The following is a 23,827-nucleotide window of genomic DNA, read 5'->3' on the forward strand; positions in this document are numbered from 1 at the left end:
AAAAAGTTAAAAATTACAGAATATTTATGATGAAATATGTTTCATCACTAAAATTACTTATTTATGATGAAAATGTATATTCCATCATAAATAAATATATTTAAAAAAAATAAAAAATAATTTATGATGAATTTTATTCATCAAAAATAATCAACTATTTATAATGATAAATTGAATTACCATCACAAAATTATTACTTATTTATGATGTATATCTATTATCATGAATATTTGAAAAATAAAAAAAATTAAATTTTAAAAACTAAACTATTAGCGATGGTAAAAAAAATTTCATCGTTAAAATATTTTTAACGATGAAAATTTTCATCAGTAATGGTTTAAAAATGTTAAAAATTTAAAAAAAATTTATTGAAGGATATATATTATAGTAAATTTTTTTATATTTATAAAAAATATAAAGTAATTTTAAAAAATAATATATGTAAAATAAAAGTATGTAAAATATTAAGATGAATATGTAGAAATATTAAAAAATTATTGGAATCATACTTAAAATGTCAGATGTAATTTAAAAAAAATTAATAAAAATTTTTATCATAAAAAATTATAAATAATTTATAAAAAAATTATAAATATTAAAATTAAAAATTTACAAGAATGATGGATAGAGTGGGCCAAGATATTTTAGAATATGTGACTGTATTTTATCTAGTTTTATCATTAGTTAGTTCATAATGATCATATATACTAAATTTTATATTTATTATATTTATAATGACATATTTTAAAAAAAAATCTTGATTTTGTTGTTTGTGATCTTTGAAAATCTCATTTTTTTTATTTCTTAGTTATACACATAAGTAATGAATAAAAATTAGAAAGATTGATGAGCTGATATGGATGAAGAAAAAGTATATGTGGAGTATGGGTCGAATCTACTTCAACCTGCATGTAAACCAAACACAATTTGACCCATTGACATCCCTAGTTTGAATCATGCTTCTGTCTGATTTTGGTTGGTCATGCTTCTGCCCGATTTTAAAGAAAAATCTTGATTTTGTTGTTTATGATCTTTGAAAATCTCATTTTATTTTATTTCTTAGTTATACACATAAGTAATGAATAAAAATTTAGAAAGGTTGATGACTGATATGGATAAAAAAAAGTATATGTGGGTATGGGTCAAACTTACTTCAACCTACATGTAAACCAAACACAATTTGACCCATTGACATCCCTAGTTTGAATCATGCTTCTGCCTGATTTTGGTTGGTCTTCCATTCATTTTAGTTAATAAACAAAAAAAAATAAAAAGGATGACATGGAAGTAGATCAAGAAAAAATTTTGCACCCCATATCTGGGCTCTGATGCTAAAGAGACCTGGTTCTATTTGCCGATGGCTCCATTGAGTCTCTTAGATAGGATCAGGCCCAAATTTAGCTCAATTTTTATGTAGTTTTCATTAAACGTAAACATAATACGAGTTCTACAAAATCTAAATAAGCAGGACAAAATATGTGATGCCTGAAAAATAGGCTACGAAAGTATTAACATTCTAATGAAATTTAAAGATAGATATGGTCCCAACCGTGTGAGCCATGAAAAAGGGTCGGATGAACTTGGTCACATACTTCTTAAACAACAACATCAGAGAAGAAAGAAGCAAGGTACTTTTTTGACCTCTCAAATATCATCATTTTTTGCATGAGCCCTGAGTTAAAAAATTTGCAATCAAATCCTTGAACTCGCTTTCAGTGAATCAATGTGGTCCTGCTGTCTATCTTGTCAATTGGATCTGAAAAAATTTTATCATACAAGCATCATAGAATTACTTATAAAAAACTTATAAATGAGAAATTCTTTTTTAGTAATTATTAGCGACGGAAGATAATTTTTGTCGCTAATAATGTAATTAGAAATGAAAATAATCATCATAAATAAATTTTTTTGTTGAAAAACTTTTGGCAGAGACTATTAGCGACTAAATCCTACATTTTCATCGTAAATAATATTTTTCGGAGAAAAATTTTTCTAGCGGGGAATTTTTTTTTTGGCGGGAATTATTAGCGACAAAAATTTTTTTCGACGCTAATAAGCTTATTAGCGATGAAAAATTAGTTTTTTTAGTAAATTTATTATTTTATTTAAATTATTGATGATGAAAATAAATTGTTAGTGATGAAAATTTTCATCGCTAATACCCCGCGTCCTGTCATATCCCATCTGAAACCCATTTTCTTCCTCATTGCCCCCCGCCCTCACTCACATTCTCTCGCACCCCCCCAACATCCCGTGTCTTTCCTCCTGTCCGACCACTGTTGTCGTTCGCTCCGCCGTCACCGTCGCTGTCCGCAAAGCGTCACCAGCGCCGCCATCGAGTTGAGTTTTATTACTTTTTTTTTCAGGGGTGTTCGAGACAGAGACAGGGATGTGGACGGTGATGGGGCCGGCAGGTCGGGGCCGGGATGGTGCGCCTGGGCCTGGAATGGTGGGTTGGGCCTGCAGGGCCTGTCGACCGGGATCGTTGGGCCTGCAGGCAGCGTCCGGTGGCCCAGGGCCTAGGATGGGTCCGACGGGCCGGGGTCGGGATGACAGGTCGGGGTTGGGGATGGCGGTCCGGGGTCGCGGGGCTTGCGGGCTGGGTTCGATGGGTCGGGGCCTGGGCTAGGGTTGGGGACGGGAGGGCGGGCCAGGTCCGACGGGCCGGGGAGGAGGACAGCGGTCCGACGCCGGTGGGCCGAGACTGGGGCTGCGAGGTAGGGGCCGGGCCGGGCTGGGCTGTGGCCGGGTCCAGGTCCAGGGCTCGGGCAGGGTCGAGTCCGTGATTGGGTCGGGCCGGGTCCGTGACGGGGTTGGGCCGGGCCTGGTCATTTTTGGGTCGGGCTGGGCCGGGTCGGGTTGTGACTGGGCCGGGCTAGGTCCATGACGGGGCCGGATCGAGCTTGTCATTTTCGGGTCGGGCTGGGCTGGGTCGGGTTGGTGTGGGTCAGGTCGGGTCGGGTCGGGCTGGGGCGAGTCCGATGGAGCGAGGAGGGGCAGGTCGGGTTGGGTCCTGTCCGAGCTGGGCTGGGAAGGATCGGGCCAGGATGGGGCAGGTCGTGTCTGGTAGGTTTCGGGTCGGGTTGGTTCTGTGTCGGGTCGGGGCCTTCGGGGAAGGGTCCAGGGACGGGGCCAGGATGGGCAGGTCGAGTTGGGGCCGGGTCGGGCCCGATCGGGTTGGGGTGGGTCGGGTCGGGTCGAGTTCAGAATGGGTCGGGTCCGAGTCGGGTCGGTTCTGAGTCGATCGGGGTCGGGTCCGAGTCGGGTCAGTTTTGGGTCGGGCCGGGGCCTTCGGGATGGGTCCGGGGATGGGGTCGGGGTGATCCGACAGGTCGGGTGGGGCTGTGACTGGTCGGGGTCGGGATGGGTCGGGGTCGGGTCGGGTCGGGTCGGTTCCAGATTAGGCCTGGTCGGGCTGGACTGAAATTATTATAATTATTGCATATTATTTTTAATATTACTACTGAAATTATTTAATTATTTAACTAATTATTTTTTCACTAACACAATGCACATTCTGTTACTTGTTACAATTAAATTATTTTATGTGTTGTTTTATATACTACTGAAATTATAAATAAAAAATATTTTTATTTTAGAAAAAACTCTATTAAAATTTTTAATAAAAAAATTTTAATATGAAATTATTCTTTTTGATAAATTAGAAATCCATCTTCGAATGCACGTTCAAAGATGGTACTTAAATTATATTGAGCCGTAGATTTCCATTCAAGTTTCGATCTTCATCGAGATCGAAACTTGGATGTCCGTATTTGAATTTTTTAAAAAAATAATATTATTATTATTGTTAATAGTTGATATTTTATTTCATTATGTGGTATTCAGTAGTTATCTGTCCATTGTTCTCGGGTATATGGTGGATAGGGTGCGTAGGCACCATATCCACATCGTATACTTGGAGAACCATGGGGAGATGCTGTCAAAATTTCTACGAAAATGAGATGAAATATCCACTAATAACAATAATGAGATTATTACTTTTCTGAAAGGGATAGGCCACACCTGTCAGTAATGATTTGAAAAGGATAGGATTATGTATTTTTACTTCATTAAGTTGATGTAACACATTTTCTATGTTAATGTTCAGTCTGCATGTATTTTTTAATATATGTTATTTTGTATCAAGTGATCCGGATCTGATCTGGGTAGGGATTTTGGCTGAAATTTGGAATGCGATTCAGTCCGAAATTTGGATCGAGATCCAGAATACCACTGAACTTTTTTTTGGTTGTTAATAATTTTGTGTTTGTTGTTAGATGAATATCAACAAAAGTTGGATGAATGCTAGAGATATTTTTTTGCCTGAATATCGAAATGAAGTTCGGATTTCATTGACTTTGCACGGTATTAGGCTGACAGTGCTAGTCGTATAAAATATCCATGTAAGAGATGTGTCAATATGGTATATCGTCACATAACACTTGTTGAGGAGTATCTGCTACAATATAGTATGGATAAGAAGTATACTTATTGGATATGGCATGGGAAGGTGATCTGAATGAAGTGATGCCGATGATGATGATACTAAAGATGATAGTGATGCTGCTGAATCTGTCGAATATAGTGGTATTGAAGAATTGTTAGATGATTTACATCAAGGTGCTTGTTCAAATGTACGCATGAATACTGCTGCATCTGAAAGCAATTCTGATCATGAACATAATACCTGGCTTGAGATAGAAGGAACTTCTGAACAGTTTACAAAGTTTGTAAGAGATTCACGAGAGCCACTCTATTCAAATTGTATAAATTTTTCAAGTTAGAGTTTTTGATAAAATTGTTTCATATTAAAATCATGAACCAATGAAGTCAAAGTCATTTGATCAAATTTTAACATTGATTAAAGCAGCTCTGTCCGATGGAGAGAGACTTCTGAAATCATATTCTGAAGCAAAAATATATATGCAAAAATAAGACTTGGGTATACTCCTATACATGCCTGCAAAAATGACTTTATATTATTTTATAAAGATAACGAACAAGCAATTGAATGTCCGAAATACGATGAGCCTAGATACAAAATTGATATTAGGAAAGCAAAGAAGATACCTCAAAAAATTTTGAGATATTTTTCATTGATTCCAAGACTTCAAAAATTATATATGTCCACAAATACAGCTGAAGAAATGAGATGGCATTATGAGCAGCGAGTTTCGGAGGAGAACATACTTAGCCACCCAACCGACTCTTTAGTGTGAAAAGATTTTGATGCAAAGCATCTGTACTTTGTGAGTGACCCGTGCAATATCTGGCCTGATCTAGCGACAGATGAATTTAATCCCTTTAGCAATCTGAGTACTTCTTATAGTATATGGCTTGTGATGCTAGTTGTATATAATGTGTCACCTTGAAAATACATGAAAGAACTATTTATTTTTATGTCACTGTTGATTCCGGATCCGAAAGCATCAGGTAATGAAATTGATATATATCTACGATATTTAATTGATGATCTGAAGGAGTTATGGAAAAATAGGGTACAGACATATGATTCTGTGAGTTGAAGTAATTTTAAGTTGCATGCTTCGATTCTATGGACCATAAATAATTTTTTGATATATGAAAATTTATCTGGATGGAGCACCAAAAGATATCTTGCATGTCCAATATGCAATAGGGATGCATCCTCCTTACATTTAAAGCATGGATGGAAAATATATTTCATAGGTCATCGACGGTTCTTCCTGCTAATCATTCTTGAAGGACCCATTATAACCAATATTTTGATGGAAAGTCCGATCGGTGTCCGTCACCTAAGTAGTTAAGTGGAGTAAAAATTTTAGATCAACTTGAAGTTATTGAAAACATCCAATTTGAAAAAATATCGGATACTCGCAAGCAGAAGCGTACTAAAGCTGAGTTGAATTGAACGAAGCGAAGCATCTTTTTCAAACTACCATATTGGAAGCAGCTACTACTTCGTCATAATTTGGATGTAATGCATATTGAAAAGAATATTTATGATAATATCATCGGTACTGTATTGAATATTCTAAGAAAAATAAAAGATGGTACAAAAGTTCGTCTTGATTTACAGAAAATGAAAATCCGATCAGAGTTACATTCAGTTTGTCAAGGTGAGAGATTTTTTTATGCCACCCACATGTTATTCACTGTTTGGAGAGGAAAAAAAAAATTTCTGTGGATAGTTCAAAATCATAAAGTTTTCTGATGCATACGCTTCAAATGCATCACGGTGTGTTGGAAACAATGATGGCAATATCTTCGACATAAAAAGTCATGACTTCCATGTGATGATGCAACGTTTGCTTCCTATGATCATGTGTGGCTATTTGGATTGTGATGGTCAAACTGCATTGATTGAGCTGGGAGTGTTCTTTCAAGAACTGTATTACCGAAAATTGAAGATTAACTTACTTGAGAGATCAGAGAAGAATATCATACTTATTCTTTATAAGTTAGAAATATGACTTCTATGTGATGATGCAACATTTGCTTTCTGTGATCATGCATGGTTATTTGGATGGTGATGGTCAAACTGCATTGATTGAGCTGGAAGTGTTCTTCCGAGAACTGTATTATCGTAAATTGAAGATTAACTTACTTGAGAGATTAGAGAAGAATATCATACTTATTCTTTATAAGTTAGAAAAAAAATTTCATCATCATTTTTTGATGTTATAGTGCATCTAGCTGTTCATCTTCCAAAGGAAGCTCTTTTGGCTGAATCGATACATTATCGATTCATGTATCCTATTGAAAGGTAAAGAAATTATACGTACTTTGTCATATCAATTATAAGATGTAAATATATTTCTAAAATTTAAATTTATTTTTGTTTGCAGATTCTTATGCACCTCAAAAAAGTATGTACGCAATAAAGCAAGGCTTGAAGGGTCTATAGCGGAAGCATATGTAGCTACCGAGTGTGTCATACTCTGCTCGATGTATCTTGACGATATCGAAACAAGATTCAATCATGCAGAACGTAATGCAGATCGTGAATGGGGTAACAATGAACCGACGTTGTCTATATTTAAACAAATGGTTCGACCTACTGATGCAAGGAGATATGACTTTATGGAAGTGAACGAGCTATCCAAAGCACACTTTTACGTTCTAAAAATTATGAAGAAATTGAAGATTTTATTGAGTAAGTATCATCTTACCATACTGTTTAATGATTAAAAAATTTTTTTATGTCGATATAAAATTAAAAATCATAACTTCTTACAGTGAGCACAAGAGTATACTATATAAAGAGAATAATACGGATGTCGACGATCGACATAGAAAAAAATTTGCAAAATAATTTGATGATCTTGTAAGTTGCATTAGTGATACATTATTTATTTACTTATAAATAATATTATTTGAACCAATATAATTTTTTATCTTATGATGTAGATGAAACATAAGTATTTCAATAAAGAAGTGGGTGCGATCGATGAGTTGTACGATTTAACATGTAGTCCCGATCGAAGGGTTAATCACTACACATCCTGTATCATTGGAGGAATGAGATTTCACACAAAGGAGCTTGAGATGCAACGATGGACCCAGAATAGTGAAATTGCTACAATAGGATATGAAGGAGAAGAAGAGATTGATTATTATGGTGTATTGGTAGATATCATAGAACTGAAGTATGGGTCCAGTAATTCTATATTTTTATTTCAGTATGAATGGTGGGATAGTAGTAATAAAAAGATCGATATTCATATCGATTCATAATTTATCAGTGTAAATCTTACACGAACATGGTACCAAAATGAGCCGTATATATTAGCAACTCAAGCGAGACAAGTAATATATTTGAAGGATCTAAAGTATCGAGGTAATTAACATGTTGTACAAAAAATAATATCTAGAGGTATATATTACATACCAACTCGATTAGAGATGGATGAAAATTTAGATTTACATGAAGAAGAAGCTTTTCAGTAAGAAGAACAAACATTAGCCGAGCTTTTGGTTGATGAAGAACTTGTAACGGCACCTTTGAATAGGGCTGATCTCCTGTCCAATGAAGTTGAAGCTGATTTTGTATTTAATCTTGATGAGTCAGAGGGCGATGATCAGTTCATAAATAACGATGAGATAGAAGACGACACATATATCGATTACTGTGATTCAGACGAGGATCTACACATTGAGGAAGATACGAATATTGATGAGTAGATTTATATTCTTCGTTCATTTTTCTCTTTCAATAATGGTATGTGATATAATTATATTCATTAAAATATTATTTAATTTTTATTATTATTATTTAATATTATATTTATTTATATCTCAAGTCCTGCAGATATGGCATCAAGAGACAGACGACGATGTTCGCGTTCACAGCTCGCTGTAGATACCTCGGAGGTTGAGGCACCTCCACCGATCTCCGTTGCCGCACCAGCTCCACTGTCAGAGGATCCTGCACCGACAGGTCCCAATGAGGTGGGTCTCAGTGATATTAATTATTACACTTTATATATAATAAAATTTGATTCTTTTATTTGGATCATACTAATGATTTATTTATTGTTGTTTCAGATGAGTCATCATCGATGGTGAGGCGAGGATGAGGTCCATCAAAAAACCTTGCTTTGGAGTGTTGGAGATGCGAGCACCCAAGACAACATCTCCGGATCGAGATACCAGTCGGCTACACCAGACCCATTAGGGGATGGTTTGAGCCATGGCAGACTGAGCTGGGCATCATATATGCCCCCGTGACATTCTTCGATTGACATCACATTCTACCAGCTCAGAGAGAGATTTTCTACACCCACTTACAGGTAAAATAAATTATATTATGAATATTTAATTTGCATAGTATTCTTCTAATATTTGTTATTGGCAGGGTGTATTTGACATCGCTGATTTTGAGGAGGATCATGTGAGGCGAGCCATCAACACTCAATTATCATTGTGTTTGAAGGACTATCACCATCACATGCATCAGCATTAGTATCGGGTGGTGCAAGATCATGGGGAGGAGGCAGCACAGTAGCAGTCCTATGACAGCATCACTATGGATGATTGGACTACCATATGCCAGCATTACAAGGATCTGACATATCAGGTTACACATCTAAACTTTTTTTTAGAGTTTAATGACTTAATCATTTATTCTTAAATTAAATTTTTTATCTACTAATTTTATTGATAATTTTACAGAGATGATGTGCCCAAAATACGATGAATCGGATGAGACAGACCGTACCACATTATGGGGGTTTGAGATCGTTTGCTCATCACATGGAACACATGGTAGATAATTTTTAATTTTTAATTAGCATATACTTCTCTAGTTATTTAAATTTTTTTTAATTAATTTCTGGTAGGATCAATATCTACCAACAGACCCACCAGCGATAGTCGGGGGAGTGGACGATGGGGAGCCAAGAGCTCTTTGTAAGTTTTTTCAATTATTTTTTATTTACAATCTAATTTTTATTATAAAATTAAAATAACTATAATTTTAATTTTCAAGATTGTATGATAGACAGGAGATCCCAGCCTACTCCTGATGGCTCAACCGCACCCACAGATGATGAGATCTGTGATCGGGTGCTCGGTACGAGACATTGTTATGTTAGGAGTCTAGGGTATGGGATCACTGCTCTCTCATCCTCACGTTCACCTAGGACAGGCATCCATTCTACATGTGAGACTCGACTGATAGAGGTGCAGAGGCAGGCTGTCAAGGTTCAACAGTAAACTGTCGAGGATCGACAGCGAACTCAGGAGTTGGCTGCATGCATCGACGACTATCAACACTTCCAGATCAGATGATGGAGTGGATGGCGCAGATGGAGTAGATGATACAACTGATGAGGTAGCAGCAGGTCGATTCGAGCTCCATCGTCGGTCCGAGCTCTGTCGAGCGCTCCCCATCCCCAGCTCGTTCTCCATATGCCGATATTTGATGGCTTATTGATGTACTTTTTTTTATTTCAAATATCTTATAATTTTAATTTAATATAATAAAATAATAAAATTTATTTATCATTTTATTTTATAAATTTTTATTTTAATTTTTTTAATTTATAAAAAATATTATATATATAAATTTAAAATATATATTTTATAATTTTTTTAAAAAAATATAACTAAATTATTAACGATGGAAATATTTTTGATGAAATATTTATCATCAAAAATATTTTACTAATATAATTTAATTTATCAATAAATATATAATTAACAGTGATGAAAAATTATTCATCATAAATAATTATTAACGACATAAATTTTCATCAAAAATTATCTTATTTGGGATGAAATTTTTCATCACTAATATTATTTAATTTTATTAATTTTTTATTAAATTAATAGCGATGAATTATTTTTGTTGTGAAACATATTTTTTACGATGTAAATTTTTCATCGCTAAAATTTTTAAAAATAATAGCGACGAAACTATTTTTGTTGCTATTAATTTTTTATTTATCACCAATAGTTTCTTTCGTCGCAAATATTTTTTTTTAAATTATTTTTTTTTTATCTTTTTTTAGTGATAAAAAATATTCATCGCAAATATCTTTTATTAGCGATGAATTTTTTTTTTCATCATAAAATATTATCAATGACAAGATTATTTGTGATGAAATATTAGCGACCAAAATTTTATCGCTAATATGTATTAGCGATGAAAATCGATTATTAATGATGAAAAATTTTCGTCACTAATAACCAGTTTTGTTGTAGTGTCACGATTATCGAAGCAACAAAACGACTGAAGATTCTTTATTTTCTGAAAGAATCATTAATGTCTGCAGTTGAATCGGGGCTCAAGATAACACATGATAACTCTCTTCATCTAACATGCCAAGTCACGTGTCAATCCACATATCAGGCTACCTTAGACTTGAAAGTGGAGGACAACTATTGGAGTAATTCAATTTGCTTCCTCGATTCATAGTCGACCAACCGACCATCTATCGGTTGCGGACGATGGACCATCAAAGCTACACTACAAGATGAGTTCCGGCTCAATTACAATACATCACTTGACTTTTAATCAGCCTAATAAGCACAGATTATCGACTATCAATCAGTAAGCTGATCGATAGTCGGTAATTCTCAACCAACTTCTTTGACAGATATAATTCAACTATAGTGACTCGATCGATTGCAAAATTAAAGACTAGTCGGTATGCCAGAGTCTCCAATCGATGATCATTCGAATTTCTATAGTTACCGACATACAATCAGTGCATTCTGACTATCGACACAAAATCGATATATTAAAAACCGTCAGCGCAGAAAGCACATAATAGCCACATACCATGATCATCAGTGGGCATTAACTGCCCATCCCACGATCACATAGTATCGGAATAAATGGGATCCACATGCCTAACCGTTACAGATAGTTACCAACAACTCGTCTATAAAAAGAAGATAAATGAACAGTATTGGTAAGGTACTTCCACTTTAAATATTCTATCTGCTATTCACCACTCTTCATTCACTTAAGCATCGGAGGGTCTCATCAGATATAATTTCGATCGATGAACTTTTTTTGCAGATTGCTCTTCACCAAAACTAGGTGCAACAGAAGATTGACCGTAATATATCTTATTAAAATATTTAAATATTAGACAATAATTCCTACTGTATATATATATATATATATATTTTTTTTTTAAAGATCATTCAGCTTAAAAGGCATCCAAAAAATATGATTCTCACGCCATATCAGAAAATAAAAATATCTGCTTGGGTGGAAAGCGCAAGAACCTTTTGCTATCGAACTTGATGTCATCCTCAAATAAAAGCACTCCACCTTCTTCCCCTAAAATCCTACTCTTCTCCCTCCTCTCTCTTCCTCTGGTACTGAAGAAAAATAGAACCTGCCGCTCCTCCTCTCTCTCTCTCTCTCTCAACAATACATCATTTTCTTCTTCACATTCTTCTCCTTCTTCCTCCTAACCTTCACCCAACTCCCCTAACCCTACAAAATATCATGCTTCTACCAAGATTAAGCTCTCAAACCCTCAAGGAACCAACTCACACCGCCACAACTCGCACAACCCATATACTTGAGAAAAAAACCCAATCGGAACCTAAGAAGCCCCTCTAATCTCTCTCAAGTGCTCTCCTTTCCCACGGATCTCTGACAAAGATAATGAAGTGAAAAGAAAAAGAAGCAAAAAAAGATCATCTATGTGGGGAAAGGTCTTGCCCAAATTTTTTTCCATCTTTTCTTTGTTTTCATTGATTTTTCCTATGTTTTCTCTTGTTTTTCCTCTATATTTTTCCTTCTCTCTCCAGTGTGACTCCAAAAGCCCATCTCCAAGGACAACTCCAAGGTCCGCAAGAAGCACCACTGGTGGTGGAAGTCCACCCTCTGCTTCTGAAAGCGCACCAAGGCCGGCAGCGATGACCACGGCATCGATGGTCTACTCCACTTGCCCCTGGTATCCTTACTGTATAGGTTTTGGACCACTGTACGCGATGGAAAGCACAAGGTCGACTACCCACTGCTGCACCACTTGCCGAGCTCAAGGTCGCTAGCAACGATGGAGGTCTGGGTGGCACCGATCCCGTATCTCTGCCTTCGGGATCACAACCTCATTGTCTGCCCCTGGGTCTCCGCCTCCGCAGCCCCCACACCGATGCCCATCTACCTCGTTACTTAGTCGCGGCTTGATCTCCTGCTCTCTCGGATGATATTTGCAAAATACACACACATACACACTAATGCCCCCGTTTTAATATAGATAATATAGATATAATATAATATTATTTACTCTGGCTTCCAAATGACTATTGATTTAATAAAAAAAATTATGATTCTGCATTGGGACAAAAATTCTGCTTAGTAGGTATGAATGCTTGTTTGTGTGAATACCTTGTCTACTGATCTAATTTGAAGCCCTGAATTCCAATTTCATAAATAAGAAGCTTGGCCAACAAGATTTTAGTCTAATGTTGGCGGTTGGAAAAGATTGTATTATAGATAAGAGCTCAATCCATCACATGAAGTATTATCCATTCTGGTTCATGGATCTCACGATTTTGTCTCTTAAAAGATGTCTCACGTGACAAAAAAATTTTTCTCTTCATAAGTACGAGTCCCTCTTGAGTCACAATTGATATGGTAAGAATTTTTCAAATCTACATTTATTTTTTTCCAAAATAGTTGTACTACCAATTGTACAAATATGAGACTTTATTCTAATTGCTTTTATATGTTTACGTGTTCAAAACTCGATACAAAAAGACTTCCCATGTACTTGAGTTCATAACAAATGAATACAATGTTTGCCTTTAGCTTTCAACAATTCTGGATTCCCTTCCGAGAATTTACGAAACCATTTTTTTTCTGAAATAAAGAACAAATATCTCCCTGGAGACACAGATAGCGATATGTTATTGTAAGAATTTAAAAAAAAAAAAAAAAAAGATTCAATACAAAACATTAAGTGAAACGACGTGAAGAATGGTGCATAAGATTCATAGGGAATGATATGTGAGAAACAAATTACTGGAAGATTATATGTAAAGTTCACACAGTTGATACCTAAAAGACTAATATATATGAAGCAGCAAGTCTCCAGCAAACTAAATGCTCACCGCAAAACGTTCCCTAACTACAGCTAAACTCAACTCTTGCAGGTTCTTGTGAGCCCCCTGAGAGTTGTGTTTACCGCTGCCCGGTACGTCTAGGCAGTCTAACCATGCTGTTGTGGTAGCAGAATACTCGTTCTTCAGATGGCATAAACCTCACGCCGTCGCTGATCTACGTCATCTCCCCCGTTCTCAGCTCATAACACAGCACTCTCTCCTTTGCTTTCGATTTCAACACCCTGGGCCTCACCCCGAGATAGAGTTTGTCTCCTCCGTCGAGCGCCAGCGGCCGCAGAAACCACTGCGAAAGCAGCCGTCTACAAAAGCTCTTGCTCCTGAGCCTCATGGGGTGGCGGAATCTAGCGAACACTTCCGGATTCCTTGTGACCATTGTTTCGAAGCTTGCCCGGTGCCTCCTCACGCAATTCCCACTACTGCTGCCATTCGCCATCACGAAGACCTCCACCTCGTCCTTCCATGTTTGAGTGCACGTCAGTACTCGACCCTCCCACACCCCGATCTGATGCTGGCTCGCACTCGATGGTTTCTCCGGCAGTGGCATCCATCCTGCGAGATTCTTGGAGGGATCGAACCATATCAGCTTGTGAAGGCAATCCCAGTACAAGACCCCTCCAGCAAACACCACTGGAGGTTCGCACGACATGAGATCATCGACGAGGACCCTCTGGTTCGAGACCATCCACCGTCGGGTATCAGAGGAGAAGACATGAAACTGAAACCGGGTCTTGGGATATCCCTCGATAACAGCATGGCGACCACGGAGGCAGACCAGAGTGTAACGCCTCGGGGAGTTGGACGGGTCGAAGGCTAGCCCGACGAAGAGGCGGCGATAATTGGTCGCAGGAATGAAATGGGCCTCCTTCGTTACGGGACTGAAGACGTAGAGCAAGTTGAAGTTGGGAAAAGCCCCATCATGGCTGAAGTCAGGAACGCCGACGCCGCAGCACAAGAGACCGTTGGCAGAGGACAGAAGCTTGAGATGATGGGAGGGAAAAAAAGATGGAAAGGAGGGGATAGGTGGCACGCCCCGAACCCAATATCCCGTTCAGATACACGATGATCGCATACTCTTTAGAGCAAGCCTTAAAGAATATGCAAGGTCAAATTAAATCATTACAACCTTAACATCCATAATAATTTATTTCAATATAATTTATAAAATCTTATATAATTACAAATTAAATTTCTTCAATCTTCTGATTAGGTACTATGACACTCTATCTACATATCTGCTCACCCACAATCTAATATTATAGCCAATCATGAGCATCCTTTATCTATGAGAAGAAAAGGAAAGATGAAGAGGTGTGAACTTTACAGCCTAGTAAGAATTCCCATATCACACTGATATAGTAATATAATCTGAAAATAAGAATAAGCAATAAAATACAAAATCTCATGTTCAATATTTAGAATACTGCAAACATCCATAAATTTACTGTCTTGTTAAAATAAATGCATCATCATATGTTATCAGGTGAAACACTTTTATTCAACAATTATTTCATATCTTATCTTTCATTTTTCTTTTCATAATCACATGACTTTTAACATTTTCTTTCTGACTCTGGACTATCTAAGTCTATACCTCAGTAATCATCCGAATCAATTTCCACATAAAAGCCTTTCAAGGCTGTCCCAAGATGAGCTCCTGGCCGGCTGTCCCATGTACGAAAGTCCGTGAGAGGCTGTCCCAGGCATAAGCTCCTGACGAGCTGTCCCAGGCATAAGCTCCCGGCCGGCTGATCCACCTGTAAGCCAGTGAGGGCTGTCCCAGGCATAAGCTCATGACCGGCTGTTCCACATGACAAGGCTAATTCATACCATATATCTCTTTCTTTTCATTTAATCATTATGTGTTGATTTCATCAAATCAATTTTGACTTGCATTATGATCAATTCAGATATGTCATATCCATATAATCATGCCATCAATCTCTGATACATATATATTGACATAACATACTCATGCTCAAAATCAAATAACAATATCTCAGATATAATAAATTCATCGATCTCAAATCCGACGATGCAAAACCAATAATGCAAGACCAACAGTAAAATAGCATATATATAATGGTGATCATGTACAGAGATTCTTACCTTTACCGATGACTGATCCAAGCACAGAAATCAATGTTCTTCTTTAATTTATGAATTTCTTTAACAAAATATTCTACTTGACATCTTATGCAGACAATCATATCTCTTCGTAACCCTGATCAAATATAAAAATCATATATGAAGAAAATTATCGATAATCGATCCTAATAATACAAATCTAGGACCTCTCTTAGAATTAACCAAAATTAGGATTTGTTTAAGTATATGGATCCTCCACTGATTCATAAGACTTCTAGAGAGAGAAAAAGATTCTAGAGAGATAAAATCCATAAAAAGAGAGAAAGATCTAGAGAGAAAATAGAGAGAGAATCTAGAGAGAGAAAATAGAGAGAGAAGGTAGAGAAAGGAGAGAGGAAAGAGAGAGAAAGGAGAGCGAGGAGAGAGAGAAAATTTCTCTCTTTTCTTTTTTTTCTATTTTTTTATTTTTTTTATTTTTATTTTTCTCTTTCACTTTTCATTCTTCTTTTCTTTTTCTTCTTTCTTCTTCTTTCTTTTTCCTTTTCTTCCCGCGGCCTCCCTTGGGCCGAAATAGGGGACGGATGAGGGGGCTCCAGCTTGGCTCCGGCGAGGACGACAACTTCGTCGGAGGTCCGACAGTAAGTGGAGGCGACGGTGGAGCAAGGGATGGCAGTGGAAAGGTTCGGCCGGCAAGAAATCAAGAAGAGATCGAAAAAATAGAGGACTGCCACTTTTTCTTTTGTTTTCTGATCATTGACCGGTCACCGGCATCCAATACCTTCAGGGAAGAGAGATAAAGGGATGAGGATCCTATCCTAGGGATGAGATGCCACAAATGACGATGTCGGTGGTCGGAAAAGAGAGGAAGATGGCTCGTTCGAACAGAGCAAAACAGGGTCATGATGTTTTGTGAATTTTTCGACGATCCCGACGGCCGGCGAGGTTGCACGAGGCAATGGAAAGGAGGGGAAGGAAGAGAGGAAGGAGGAAAAGGGTTTACCTCAAGCTTCAACAGCGTCGTCGGCTCCAATTTTTGATGAGCATGAGTATGAGAGGTCACGGCTTCAACGGAAGAAATCAAGAGATCAAGCTCGAAGATCGTCGGTGGAGAGTCTTAAGGGAGGGAAGGAGGATTTTATAGGGAAGGTCTTCTACCCTAGTTGGACTCCTTGAGTCCGATTTCATCAAAAACGGAGAGAAAGAAGACTCCGATTAAGAGTCTTCCTCCTTCCGTTAAATTTTTTTTTCTTCGTTGGGCCGTCAAGGGTTTACAGGCCCAAGAACCTGGGCTGTTACAATCTCCCCCTTTAAAAAATTTCATCTTTGAAATTAAGTTATGTCATTTGAGATATATATTTCAAAGTATACATTCTTCATGTCATTCTCAAGCTTTTAATAGTCTACCTTATATAATATTTGTTTCACAAGATTTTGATATAATAAAATTATGTGAGGTCTCAAACTCATTCTCTTCATACTGGTTCTCCTTTTTTTTTTTTTTTGAAGAATAGTAATATTTTAGACTTGTATTAACATACCACAGTTATTTGTTCCAATACATTCCACTCGAAATTCATAATTATCTCAAACTGCCTATGATAGAAAAATAAATAAAGGTCAAACATCGGACACTCTTCACAATCATCGATTTTTTTTCTTCTCTCGATCTTTCAACAAATTTTATATGTAGACTCTTATCTTAAGAAAATCTCAATCTTCTATATCAGTTCGAGTAATAATATTAAATTTAAAAAAATATGAGATCTATATCAAGATATTCTAAGTTTGAACTAATAACAGAATTATCAAGCTATTAATAATAAATTTGAGATGTCTAAGGTTCTTGGCATTATCTGTAATAAAATAATCTACTGATAAAAATTATCCGACTATGATTAGATTAGATCAAGTCTATAGTATTCTTTTATTATCGAAAATTTTTTTTCTTATTTACAACTAATGTATTCCATCATAATATCTTTTGAATCAAAAAATTAATATTTTTAATCAATTTAATCCACCATACTTTTGCTGCGCACTCTGATTGTAATTTATCAAATTATATAGGTCTATCAAAGATAAAATATCCTTGTATGTTAGATCAATCAAAGGTAGATCCAACTTTCAAATTTCATACAAAATTTAGAGCAAAACTTTAAGTTTCTTTATCTTTACCATCTGTTGGGCATAGCACATTAAAATTAAATCTTGATCCACTTTCTATGTTTGAAATCATTGTATAAGCTTCATCACTCTTCAAAAATCTAACATATTTGAAATTAATTAGAGTTAATCTTAGATTTACCTTACAATCATTTAGATAATTTTTAAATCAATCTTTCTTTTTAAAAAAATTAATTCTAACTTGTCAAATTAGAAGAACTCAAGCCAACATTCTTGTAAGTAGAATCAACTTGATAATTTCTTGTAGAATTCTCTTCATCACAACCCTTAATATTAATCGATAAATCCATATAAAATTTTATCCCTTGTATAAGTCATTCAAAATTTAACACTAGCAAGATATCTTAGTTCAATTCAGAAATCCAAACTTTGACTTGAATAATTAATACACTTCACCATCTTCAACAATCACAAGAAAAATTAAAAAAATCTAATCCAAAGATGGTAATATAAATTATTAAAGATTTCATCATAACCTGTATATCATACTCTGACAAAATAAATTTTTTTCTTTAATTTAATAACAATATCAAAATACTTTTGATTCACTTAGAAAAGTAAGCTTTTGATTTGAAATTCAATGCAACTTGAAAGATCAAGAAATCATATTCAGAATATGATATTTTGAGTAACCAAAGATTTTACCAAGATGTGTATCTCATATTCTCATAATAAAATTCAAATATATTTTTTTATCTAAATTGAGTTTCATATATGACCTCTTATAGGTTCAATGCTCAAAAATATTTCTCTCTCATATGATGTAATTTGTTCTTAGATCATACCCTAATTAACTTTCTTTTGATAAGTCCAAAATTCATAATGCTCAAATAATTATCATCGAAATTAGAAAAAGTATCATGATCTTCAATCATATAAGTTTAACATTCCAAAATCATCCAGTATACTCAACATAACTTATCAATACCTTGCACTTCATTCTAAAGTCAACTCTTCTCATACTTAGGTCAACCTTACTAATTGAAATCCAATATGTACTCATCAATTTTATTATAGACATCATATACCACTTATACATAAATTTTCGTCATAGTATTTATTGATTCAAAATTCAAATATTGATTCTTTTCTTTTATGTCAATCATGTTCCTTATGATCATAACCTAAGTTTAAATATCACTAAAGTCATAATTTCAAATAATTATAATCTTAAGCTCAAATACCACTTAAATCATATTCTCTAATGATCATAACCTAAACTATAATATCATTCTGTTACATCCTTAATGATTATAACCTTAAACTCTGATATTATCTATCATACTCTATTGATTATAATCTCAAAATTTTGATATCACTTATATGGCAATCCCTAGTGACCTTAAACTTGGGCTCTAGTACTGTTCTGTCATATCCTAATCACTTGTATCATTGTCTCCAAATGAACGTAACCTAAGCTCTAAGCTCAAATGCCACTCTATCACATCCTACTGATCTTACATAAAGTTTTAATATCTCTTCATAATCTCTAGTGATCTTAAACCTAAGCTTTGATATTATTCTATCACATCCTAATCATTTATATCGTAATCTCCAATGATCATAACCTAAGCTCTGATACCATTCTGTCATACCCCGAACCCAACACCCTGGTCGGATACATGATGGCTGCACACTCCTTAGAGTAAGCCCTAAAAAATATGCAAGGCCAAATTAAATCATTACAACCTTAACTCCATAACAATTTATTTCAACAATAATTCATAAAATCTTGCATAATTATAAATTAAATTTTTTCAATCCTCTGATTAGGTACTATGACACTCTATCTACACATCTGCTCACCCACAATCCAATACCATAGCCAATCATGAGCATCCTGTATCTCTAAGAAGAAAAAGAAAGATGAAGAGGTGTGAACTTTACAGCCCAGTAAAAATTCTCATATCACACTGATATAGTAATATAATATGAAAATAAGAATAAGCAATAAAACATAAAATCTCATATTCAATATTCAGAATACTGCAAACATCCATAAATTTACTGTCTTGTTAAAATAGATGCATCATCATATGTTATCAGGTGAAACACTTTTATTCAACAATTATTTCATGTCTTATCTTTCATTTCTCTTTTCATAATCACATGATTTTTAACATTTTCTTTCTGGCTCTGGACTATCCAAGTCTATACCTCAGTCATCATCCAAATCAATTTTCACATAAAAGCCTTTCAAGGCTATCCTCCCAAGATGAGCTCCTGGCCGGCTGTCCCACGTACGAAAGCTCGTGAGAGGCTGTCCCAGGCATAAGCTCCTGGTGGACTATTCCAGATATGAGCTCCTGGCCGGCTGATCTACCTGTAAGCCAGTGGAGCCTGTCCCAGGCATAAACTCCTGGCGGGCTGTCCCTGGCATAAGCTCCTGACCGGCTGTTCCACATGACAAGGCTAGTCCATACCATATATCTCTTTCTTTTCATTTAATCATTATGTGTTGATTTCATCAAACCAATTCTGACTTGCATTATGATCAATTCAGATATATCATATCCATATAATCATGCCATCAATCTCTAATACATATATATTGACATAACATACTCATGCTCAAAATCAAATAACAATATCTCAGATATAATAAATTCATCGATCTCAAATCCGATGATGCAAAATCAATAATGCAAGACCAACAGTAAAATAGCATATATATATATAATGATGATCATGTACAGAGATTCTTATCTTTACCGATGACTGATCCAAGCACAGAAATCAATATTCTTCTTTAATTTATGAATTTATTTAACAAAATATTTCACTTGACATCTTATACAGACAATCATATCTCTTCGTAATCCTGATCAAATATAAAAATCATATATGAAAAAAATTTTCGATAATCGATCCTAATAACACAAATCTAGGACCTCTCTTAGAATTAATCAAAATTAGGATTTGTCTAAGTATCTGGATCCTTCACTGATCCATAAGACTTCTAGAGAGAGAAAAAGACTCTAGAGAGACAAAATCCATAAAAAGAGAGAAAGATCTAGAGAGAGAAAATAGAGAGAATCTAGAGAGAGAAAATAGAGAGAGAAGGTAGAGAGAGGAGAGAGGAAAGAGAGAGAAAGGAGAGCGAGGAGAGAGAGAAAATTTTTTTCTTTTCTTTTTTTATTTTTTTATTTTTTTATTTTTATTTTTATTTTTCTCTTTCTCTTTTTCTTTTTCTTTTTCTTTTCTTTCTTTTTTTTTCTTCTTTCTTCTTCTTTCTTTTTCCTTTTCTTCCCACGGCCTCCCTTGGGCCGAAACAAGGGACGGATGAGGGGGCTCCAGCTTGGCTCCGGCGAGGACGACGACTTCGTCGGAGGTCCGACAGCAGGTGAAGGCGGCGGTGGAGCAAGGGATGGCTGGCGGAAAGGTTCGGCCGGCGAGAAATCAAGAAGAGATCGGAAAAACAAAGGACTGCCACTTTTTCTTTTGTTTTCCGATCATTGGCCGATCACCGGCGGCCAATACCTTCAGAGAAGAGAGATAAAGGGATGAGGATCCTATCCTAGGGATGAGATGCCACAAACGACGATGTCGGTGGCCGAAAAAGAGAGGAAGATGACTCGTTCGAACAGAGCAAAACAAGGTCATGATGTTTTGTGGATTTTTCGATGATCCCGACGACCGGCGAGGGTGCACGAGGCCATGGAAAGGGGGGGAAGGAAGAGAGGAAGGAGAAAAAGGATTTACCTCAAGCTTCAGCAACGTCGTCGGCTTCAATTTCCGGCGAGCACGAGTATGAGAGGTCACGGCTTCAACAGAAGAAATCAAGAGATCAAGCTCGAAGATCGCCGGTGGAGAGTCTTAAGGAAGGGAAGGAGGGTTTTATAGAGAAGATCTTCTACCCTAGCCGGACTCCTTGAGTCCGATTTCATCGGAAACGAAGAGGAAGAAGACTCCGATTAGGAGTCTTCCTCCTTCCGTTAAATTTTTTTTTTTCTTCGTTGGGCCGTCAAGGGTTTACAGGTCCAAGAACCTAGGCTGTTACAATAGGAGGGATGGAAAACGTCAATTGGGGTGTCCGGGGTTGAAAGGAACTCGACATCGGAGGTGCCGATGTAGACGAAGCCGGAGGAGGCGGGGGAAGGGTGCAGGGACTGATCGGCGGCGAAGAGGGGATTGCCGGAGATGAGGGCATGCCAGCTCTTGGACACAGACTTGAACCTGGTGAGAGACTTGAAGGAGAGACGTGGGAGGATGTTGAAGCGAAGAACGTCATATGGAACGGAAGAGCTTGGTGCTGCTCCGTGACTACGGACCTTGTTGCTCCTGCATTCCATGGCTAAGGAGCAAATGGTGGGGGGCGGGGTGGTTATAGTTTCGCTTTCCCAGTAATAGGAGTTAGAATTCCACCGGGAATGGACCACAGAATCCAATACCTTGACAAACAACAATTCCGACTACCATCCGAAGTCGACGCAGCATAGGGCTTTAGATGCTTCCCCATGTCTTTACGATTCGCGCTATCAAAGATTGACGGACGAACGTAGTTCCGGTGGGGCCCGTTAGACAAGCTACGCTCGACCAATTGAAAGCAAGCGACGATGTACTAGGACGGACTCCTCTTACTCCTGATTCTGTGACGCGCTGTGGCCCAGTACCACTTCTTTGAACCGCATTAGGGAAAAGATTATTCGAACCAGAGAACCCCAAAATTACCTCCCTTTCAATCAAAAACATGAATGAGGATCCTAAAATTCTTGGACTCCACATTAGGAAAAAGATTATTTGAACCAAAGTGCCATTGTTTTGAGGGGTTTTTTTTATAGAAAGATGAGAAGAAAACGTAACATACCCGGGAAAAAATATCTACTAGGACCTAAAGCTATAGAAGGATCGGTACCAAATAGAAGTTAGTTGTGATTGAGAGAGAATCCTAAAACATATATTGTGATTGTAGTACATGATGTGATTGTAGTACATGATGATCTAAATCAGTTTCTTTTCTCTATTTGTTCCTATAATGATTATCCCAATAACGACTGTGACACAACAATGGCACATGTTAGTGCAAAAATCCGCTTGCGCCGGAGAAGTTGGAGTTGGGGAAGCCGCGGTCGCCGCCGGGATCTGCAAGGGAAGTCTAAATCGGAGGTGGGATTGCTCCGACAAGACCCTCCGACGCTCAAGTCAGTTCTCTGCCTCAACAAGAATGGAGTGCTCGAACGAAGAATTTAGCAGAGTTTTGAGACAAGAAAAATGAGCTTAAAGAATAACGTATCTGGGTCTTCCTTTTATAGGCGGAGGAGACAACGGATTGATGGCGACGTTTGTAACCGCCTGGTAGTGGGCCGCCCATGGTCAGGGGGAATTGATTGCGGAAGATGGTGGAGCAGACACGTGGCCATCACCGCGGCCCGCCACGTGGAATCTGTTCTGAGGGGTGGAGCAGCGTCCGTTGTCGTGACTTGCCAGCGGATAGGAGAATCGCATGGTATCCGTCGCAGGAGGTGGAGCAGGTTCGTGGCCGTTATTGTGACCTGCCAGGGGATAGTGGAGCTGTGCGGAATCCGCCACAGGAAGTGGAGCAGGGTGGCGATGGTTACTGCGGCCTGTCAGGGAATGATGGAACTGCGCGGAGTCCGCCACAGGAAGTGGAGCAGGGTCGTGGTCATTTTGGTGGTGGATCTGTCGATTGAAGCTCGACAGCGGCCGGAGCCCGATTTCTGTTGAGGTCCGGGAGAGGTCCTCCTGGCGGTCGGGGTCGTGGGTGGAGCCCGACTCCCGGGGGAGTCCGGGCGGAACCCGGCTCTCGTAGGAGTCCGGGCAGAGTCTGCTTGCGGCTGTAGTCGTTGGCGTCGGAGATGAAGCTCGGCTCCCTTAAGAGCACGGGCGAAGTCTTCCTGCAATTTAAAATTAAAGGCGAAGTCCGGCTCTCGTAGGAGTCCGGATGGAGCTTACCAGCAGTTGAAACTGAGGGCAAAGCCCGGCTCCCGTAGGAGTCCGGGCAGAGCTGCGCTGCAATCAAGGTTAA

The 23,827-nt window shown here is 37.5% G+C and overlaps 1 pseudogene; it reads right to left on the reverse strand.

Moving 5' to 3' along the window:
- Positions 1-13,630: 13,630 nt before the first annotated feature.
- Positions 13,631-22,137, reverse strand: LOC105056106 (F-box protein At5g07610-like; annotated as a pseudogene).
- Positions 22,138-23,827: the final 1,690 nt, after the last annotated feature.

The sequence above is a fragment of the Elaeis guineensis genome, chromosome 13 (genome assembly GCF_000442705.2).
Source record: "Elaeis guineensis isolate ETL-2024a chromosome 13, EG11, whole genome shotgun sequence".
Taxonomy (NCBI): Eukaryota; Viridiplantae; Streptophyta; class Magnoliopsida; order Arecales; family Arecaceae; genus Elaeis; species Elaeis guineensis.